Source organism: Mus caroli, chromosome 3 (genome assembly GCF_900094665.2).
Source record: "Mus caroli chromosome 3, CAROLI_EIJ_v1.1, whole genome shotgun sequence".
In the NCBI taxonomy this organism is placed as follows: domain Eukaryota; kingdom Metazoa; phylum Chordata; class Mammalia; order Rodentia; family Muridae; genus Mus; species Mus caroli.
This window is the reverse complement of record NC_034572.1, coordinates 149164979-149173427: the sequence shown is the minus strand read 5'-3', so window position 1 is coordinate 149173427 and position 8449 is coordinate 149164979. Positions and strand designations below refer to the sequence as shown.

Here is an 8449-nt window from a genome sequence, read left to right as displayed (position 1 = left end):
CACTCCTCCAGGGGTGCCTTGGTATTTGCTTAAACACATTTTTAAAGGAAAAGCTAAAAACAAATATTTTGAAAGAAAGCCTTTCTGCTATTCCTTTCAGCTAGTCTGAAAGAAACTAGTCCAACACAGCTTCTCACCCCAGATCTGAAAGGCAGAGCAGAGAATTTTCCTTTGTGCTTCAGAAAATAATGACTCAATCAATTAAAGATACCTGAGAAGCAATCTGTGCAAGTCACCTTTCTATTCTACCATCAGCAATCCTGATCAATAATTGAACTCCTTTTATTTTTCTATTTTCTTTGGAGCTTCATTTTAAAAAACCTGTTTTATCCCATGCAAAATAAAATGGGGGAATAAAAAGAAATTCAAAATTACTGTGGAAAATTTGTAACCTTTCCCCAGCAGGAGGGAAGTTTACTGTGTAAACAGGTCATTTAAAATGACTAAGAGCTGGCTTGCTATGTTCACCTTGGATGGCTGATGATTATTTACAAAGCAGGTTTACCCTGGCATGGACCTCTCTGGATGTCAGCTAAGAAAACCCAAGTTGGCTATGACAGGGCCCTTATTAATACCGAGGCAATTATTTCAGATGAGTGCTACATTCTGGGATGAAGAATTGAAATAGCATTTACCTCTAATGCAGTGTGCAGACCTTAGCTGGCATCATATGGACAAGATCTTGGGATGTGTTCAATTTGCATATTACTTTATTAACATTTATATTGGGCCAAACAAAAGGAGGTCACATGTGGAGCCCAGAAGTCACCACCTGCATGAAGGATATTTGATTTAATCTAGCCAGACCGAGAAATCAGTAGAAAGAGGAGCATGAGTGGCTTCTTGGTGTCTTATACTGGCTGAATCCCTTTGTATAACTGTTATCTGGCCACTCAACATTCTTGCAGCTTTTTAACTTCAGGAATAATTTCTTTTTTAAATGTTCTCATGCACAGAGCAGCTGTCCTCTCTGACCCCAAAGGTGCCAGACTTCAATGGATGATGAGTGTTCTCTTCTGAAAGAAAAAAATGTGACAGTCATTGGAGATACCTCCATGTGTGAAGGATGCATCATTAACCCATCCTTCTCCTGGGGATGAGCTGGCATGGCATGCCAAGACTAATGTCTAAGTCATCCTCTAGACCAACTCTATTGTCAGGAGTTGGTTTTTCTTTATGGAGTTTTGAAGTATATCTGTAACTTTGCAAAGGCCACTATCATAGCTGGGGTTAAGTGTTGACTTAAAACAACCCAGAGACATCAAAGGTAGTCTAAACTGGGTGATTGCACAGAAAAGAGTGGCCCATGACTATGTTTGTGACAGAGCAGGGTTAGGGTAAGGGTCTTTTGATTGGAGTGTCAGGGCCCGAAACTCTGTAGACCATGCCATCCTACAAAGGGAGATGACATGAGAGCAATCCAGTAATCAAAGTTTAGCCATGGTCACTATTTGAGTTCCATGGTCACTGCCCTGACTTTCCTAAGTGATGCACTGTGACATGGAAGAGCAATACAAAATAAACCCTTTCTTCCCTTACATTGCTTTTGGTTGTAGTGTCCATCATAGAAAAGGGGAAAAAACAACAAAGAAAGAAAGAAAGAAAGAAAGAAAGAAAGAAAGAAAGAAAGAAAGAAAGAAAGAGAGAGAGAAAGAAAGAGAGAAAGAGAAAGAGGGAGAGAGGAAGAGAGAAAGAGAGAGAGAAAGAGAGAAAAAGAGAAAGAGAGAAAGAGAAGGAGAGAAAGAGAAAGAAAGAAGGAAAGAAAGAAGTAAGGAAAGAAAGAAAGTAAGTAAGAAAGAAAGGAAGGAAGGAAGGAAGGAAGGAAGGAAGGAAGGAAGGAAGGAAGGAAGGAAGGAAGGATCGGAAGGATCCATGAGAACCCCATAACACCAACACTTATGATATCAACTGTTTCTTTGTCTGGAATGTGTATATGCCACGGTACCTATGTGTTTCCTTCTGTGGAAGAGGTACTACAGGTAAACGACAGCATGAAGTGGAAGTACTTCAAACTGCTTCCCAGAACAGAAAATCATTGATGCTCAGTCCCCTAATAGCAAGCACATAAAAATACTTCACACAGTCATTTTCAAATTAAGTTACAATAGAAGTCATTTAAAGCATAACAGCCACTTCTTTATGTTGGTGTTGAGATTTAAATGGTCATGATATGGCAGCATTAACTCCATATAGAAAAGCTTGTTAGCCCTGTAAAATAGAGGCTTCCAAAAACTTGGAGTTTGTTTAATAATCTCAGTATAGGGAATGGGCACAAAGAGAGCCTTGGAAAATGTATATACGGTGTGAGGCATATGGTATGTTAATGTGTGGTTGAGACAGCCCCTGTACTAAAGTTACTGAGACCTTGAACAAGCATACTGTACTCTAGTGGAGGAATAGAATGTCATGATGTTCTATTTGCAATTCTTTGTTCCTTCATCCTTAAACTTCCTCATGTTAGTGGAGAATATCAACTCATAGAAGGAAAAACTAGTTTGGCTCACAGTTGCCAATGTTTTGCCAGTTGGTCACAGTGGACCTGTGGTGAGGCAAAAAGCCCTATTGGAAATGAAAACAAGAAGATATGCTTGCCTTGTGGTAGCTAGGAAACACGGCGAGCTGACAGTATAAATTCTAGGGAGGTGGACTCAGTGGCTTGCTCCCTACAACCAGATCCCTGTCTTAGTAAAGCCTTCTATCGCTATATTTGCCTTGATCATAAACACTGTGGGGGGAAAGGTTTAATTTCAGCTTATAGCTCTCAGGTTATACTCCATCAGTGATGTAAGGGGCATGCAGCGGGGCGGGGTAAGGGGGAGAGTGGCGGGAGCCAGCTACAGCAGAGAACTTGGAAGGAAGCTGCATATTGACTTGCTCCTCCTAGTGTGCTTAGCCTGCTTTCTTATAGCACCTAGGATGACCAGCCTAGGAGGTGGCACAGTACATGTGAGCTGAGCCCTCCCACACTAACCACTAATTTAAAGGTGTTCTACAGGCTTGTTCACAGGCCTATCTCATGGAATCTCAGTTGAGGTTCCCTTTTCAAGAGTGCTCCTGGCCTGAGCCAGACCAACATAATAGTGTCCAGCATCACCCCACTTCCTACTTTGCATATTCTAATAATGGCATCAGAGTATGTCCCAACTGATGGATTAACCCACCAGTGAAGACACAACCCTCCTAATCTAAGTATCCACCACAAGTGTTACCTAAGTTGTCTTCTGACCTCCACATGTATACTGTAGCTCATGCATATTCCACTAACTGCTAATAAACAATGTAATAAAATTAACTTAAAAATATCTTACTGGTACTGAAGAGCAAGGTAGGCTTTGATGACACTCTTCTGTCTCAATCAAAAGGGTTTTTGGGTGAAGTCATCTTGCTTGAATGACATGGCTTTGTGTTTATTTGTCATGGTGAAAACTTAGAAGATGGACTTGGGTACAGCAGCAATAGCTGTCTGGAGAAAAATAAACCGACTAGCAATGAGTCAGTAGAGTTCTTGAGTGATACTTCAGTTGTAGTACTGAAAAGGCTTGTCAGAATAATGATGGAAGAGAGACAGATGGCTCTGATGGTGAAGTCAAATGACAGCAGAAACCTGAACCAAGGGGAAATAGGACCAAGATATTCAGGGAAAAGATGGGGCTGAGGGGGAGGGTGTGGGAGGAAGTGTTGGAGATTTTCCACAGGGGTTTCAGGGTTGGTATTTTAGCAAGTTCAACAGAATAGAGGGTAGGATGCTAGCTAAGAGATCTGGAACCTTTCAGAGTCAGGAAGACAGTGCATGGGTACAACCACAGAAAAGATGAGGTACTGGGAGACAGCACTGCTATGAGCAGATATAGTAAGGAAAAGGCACAGGCGGAGACAGCCCTGGCATTAGACAGATTATGCCCAGGGTTGTAAACTCCAGCTACCTGTGGTACAGGAAGCCAATGCTTGAAGTTTACTTGTAGTTTAGAACATTAATTGATAAATTACTTCATGGATATGATGTGAATATTAGTCAGGGTTCTCTAGGGAAACAAAACTGATAGAATGAATATAAAGGGTTTATTAGAGTGGTTTTCAGTTTATGGTCTGACTACTCCAAAAAATGTTGTCTCCTAATTGAAAGCCCAAGAATCCAGTAGTTGTTCAGTCTATGAAACTAGATGTTTCAGATGGTCTTTGGCATATTCCACAATCCTGAGCAAGTAGGCTCTAGTGAGGGAATCAACTTGCCAGCAGGATCAAAGTGAGCAGAAAAAGAGGGAGGTCTTCCTTCTTTCATGTTCTTTACATAGGGGACCAGAAGAGGGTGTGGCTGAGACTAACATGGGTCTTCTCACTCTGAATGTAGGATGAGGCTTCTGATTTTCAGTGATTCAGTCAAGAAAAATACCCACAGGTATACCCAGCCCCTTGAGCCATGGTTAATTCTAGATGTAGCAAAGCTGACAACTCAGTAAAACCATAGCATGGATCTGGCTACTTTATGTGACTAGCTTAGCTTGGCAGTAACATTATATGCTGATTTCCTTATTCAACCCAGTGACTTGGAAAGAACAACCCGCATAGCCCTCTTCTTTGGTTTTGTGTCCTTTCTAGGGTCTAATGACCCATTAAGGAGACAGTCATCAGCACAGATTCCAGTGAAAGGCATTAGGCAGTGGTAGTATCGGGGAGGATAAATCACAGTAAAATGAGCAAACACACGGGGAGAGATTAAATCAAGATGGGAGACATTCATTAGTAAGCTGTGCCTATTCACTTGCTAGCCATTATGCAAGGTACAGTGATATTTATCAGTGATTCAAAGATGACTAAGATTAAGGAGACTGGAAATGGTTCATGAATAAACATTCTACAGGTGAAGGTTTTCCTCTAGGGTCAAGAGCTGTGAAGCTGTGCAGGGGCTACTTAGCATATTTGCACAAGGCCTTATAGTGTAACTTATTCAGTAGAGAATTCTGAAACACAGCCAAGAAAGGAAGGAAAAGGCCAAATCGAGAGAGCAGATATTGATTACCAGAACCTACAGCAGCACTGTATTCAAAATCAGCAGCCATGTATGGTAAGGACTGATTCAAAACAGTAGAAGCGGAAGGTTCAGAAAACAGAGCATAATTCATATGAAGAATCATTTAGAGAAATGACTGCTGTATTCAAGGGTGGGCAGTATGGTTTAAAAATAGTTGATGCTAACTCAGTAGTTTGTGCTAGGAATACGCAATGTGGAAGGAAGGCAAGAAAATGCAGGTATAAAGGAAATACTATCAGAAGTAAATTTTGAATGTGTTGTATTTATGCTTTAACTTTCAGGACATTACCAAGGAGGAATAAATGTTTAGAATGTGAGGGATGCCTTAAGAATTCATAGCAAGAGAGGTGAGGTGGAACAGGTCCAAATCCCCATCAGCAAGAGTGGTAAATAACAACAGTTATGTGTTGATTCATTTTGTCAAAAGTAAATGTTGCATATGGAAATCATAGTGTAGAAATGCAATTTAAACATTAATGTATAAGGAAGTTCAGAGAGAAGAAGTGGAGAGAATTAACTTCGGTTAATGCCATAGAACACTCAGCAGGGCAGCCATGTTGGAGGCAGGCAGGGTAAGCACAAGTGAATCCAAAGACTGAGTAGAGTCAGTGGCCTTTGACAAGTGTGGCAGAACCATTGTGTGAGGCTCTGCTGGACCTGGCTTCAGCATCTCTTCTTGCTCTCACTGTGGGATAGAGTTCCTACATAGGGACATGCGACAGAGGAATCCTACCCATAAAATTACAGAAGAGATAACAGAGAAAGTGTGTCTTCACAGACAGCTGTCCACCTCCAGAGTATATATATGACTCCTTCCCCACTTTCAGCTATGTTGTTCTGAGTTTCATCATATACATGCACTACTAGACTTTATTCCTATAGACTGCACCATGGCCTCTCCCATCCCTCCCTTTCCTGTGGGCTCCCTTCTTCACCCCAAGTAACCAATCTCGACTTAACAAGAGATTATTTCATTGTTCCTTATGGTTCATTCTTTAAACATCTTTGAGCATTTTCTATTTTCTGTCCTAAGCCTCTCCAACCCATGGGGCATATGCAACCATGGATAGCTAACAATGTGGATCAAGACAAATTGTAAACTTCCTTAAAATGTTAGTGGTGGTTTTTGTTTGTTTGTTTGTTTGTTTGTATTACTGAATTGTGAGCTTTGTATATGGCAATGTTATGTCTCAGTGTCAGAATATTGGGCATACCTTGAGCTGCTTATATATGTGGGAGGACTCAGACCCTGTCAGTTCCTCTTCATAAAGATCACTCAAATGCTCTGAATTCCTCTTTGGCGTGTTTCCTACTCATGTGTGGTTTCCTGATAGAATGTGAAGACAGTTAACCTTTGAATTTCCTCCTTGGTGTTTATGCTAGGACTCAACATACCAGAAGAAGGCTGAGTGGGAGTGGCATGATAGGAGGGCAGAAGCAAACTGTCAGAGTTGTCACTAACTTTGGATGCAGATGGCAAAGCTAAAACATGTTTCAGTTATACACTGCTGGGATACTTCAAGTACAGACTTATTCAAATATTCAAGCCTTGATGGTACATATACGGCAAGTATTTGTTTCACATGGGTTACAATGGCTCATACAATGTGTTTCTGAAAGTACTATAGCCATAGTTTCAGAAAGTTGCCAATGATAACATGATGGATGTGCACTGAAATACTCAGAATATCTCAGAGTGAGAGTGTTCTTCTCTGTAGTGCAAACATGCTGGTGTGAACCAGTTGTTGTGAACCAGCAAACATGCTGGTACAGAAGGACAGTTCCATGCCTCTTTTCTCTATTTCAGAAGACAGAATTGCTCTAAAATCTGTATATAGATTGACATGTAAAGCTTGGCGGTTGTGTTTGATGCAAACTATGTTTGACTATTTTGTAATGGATTTTTATGAACGTAATATCTGATTGAATAAGGCATGGAATCTGTTAATTATGTGCTCAAAGTCAACGTTCAGGGTAGAAATACCCTGTAGGCTGGTGTTCTGCTATACCATCTTGCCTGATTAAAGGTGTAAGATAATTATGACTTGAAATGCTGATTTAATTTTAACTTTGGTAAGAAGTTGAATAACATTTTGTTTATTTTACAACTTTTATTCATTTTATTTTTATATGCATAAGATTTTGTCTAGCAGAAGAGAACTTCGGATCCTCTGCATCTCCAGCTACAGATGGGTGAACAGTTCCTTGTCTGGGCAAGAACTGAAGAAGGGTCCTCTTGGGGTTCAGCATTTGCTTTAATCCCTTCAGGTCCCACAAACTGAATTATTTTGGGGAAATGTCTTTATTCTCTTTCCTGTCCCTTATAACTTCACATAAATGTTTTTTTTTCTCCTTTGCTTAGATTGCCTGTTCATGTGTTCTGCTCATTCCAATGCAGGAAGGTATCTCCAAAACAAAATAAAACAAAACCCTCAAAACAAAACAAAACACAAAAATAAAAACAAAAAAACAACTACAACAAAATAACCCTATTGCGTTGTGTTTGGGCCATCATCTAAATTGAATCCCAGTTTTCAAACTCAGACAAAAATGAAACCAGTCCAGCAATGGATTAGATATTAGGTAGGTATGCCAAAGTCCAGTGTAGACCACCAGATAGGCCAGCTTATTTTCTTACACCAGTCTTGAAACAGGGCCCTACATGCTTTTCTTCCCCCTGGGTTCACCATAATGACTCCACAGCTGAGAGGGTCTCAAGGAACATATACTGTGCTGAGACAGGGAGCTGAAAGCTTCAAACACTAAATGGAGACATGACTCCACCATTGAGTTCCCCCTGAGGTCTCAGAGACCTCAGAAGCATGGACTGTACTGAGATCCAAGGGCCTGCGTTTTCAGCTGCTCTGAGCTGTGGAGGTTAGCCAGAATGAGGGTGTGTGCAGCATTCTCCACTGAGAGGTTTCTGAGGAGCACATCCTCACACATGACCTACTGGGCCATACTTCTCAGAATCTGGCAGCAAGCCATTGGCCATGGTGTAGAGGTTTGGCGCCTTCCCCGTGTAAAGGAAGCCCATCATCTCCGTGAAGACTTAATAGATTCAGATCATGGATCTCAATGAAGCTTTTTAGGCTCTCCTTCATTTCATGTTCAAATATGGCTCTGAAAACTGGAGAGCAAGCTGCTAAGCTGGCCTTGTGAGACCTGAATTTGTGGCCAGTTACTAACAGGCAGCAGAATTCTCCCACAGATGTCCCAGCTCACCTGTCAGTTATGGATGAGCGTGTTCCCCCCCCTCCCCCCCAACCCACAGTTCTGCTTTCATCCAGGTAGAGCTGCTCTAACATGGAACACACATGCCCAGATCCAATGCTTTGAGATGGTTCACCCCAAAACCGACTTTATCTATGTATGAGCTCCTGGAGTGCATGGAAGAGCCAGTCCTGAAGATCTGATGTC

The 8449-nt window shown here is 41.3% G+C and overlaps 1 pseudogene; it reads right to left on the bottom strand.

Moving 5' to 3' along the window:
- Positions 1-7687: 7687 nt before the first annotated feature.
- Positions 7688-8449, bottom strand: part of LOC110291952 — a 30763-nt pseudogene continuing 30001 nt past the window's right edge.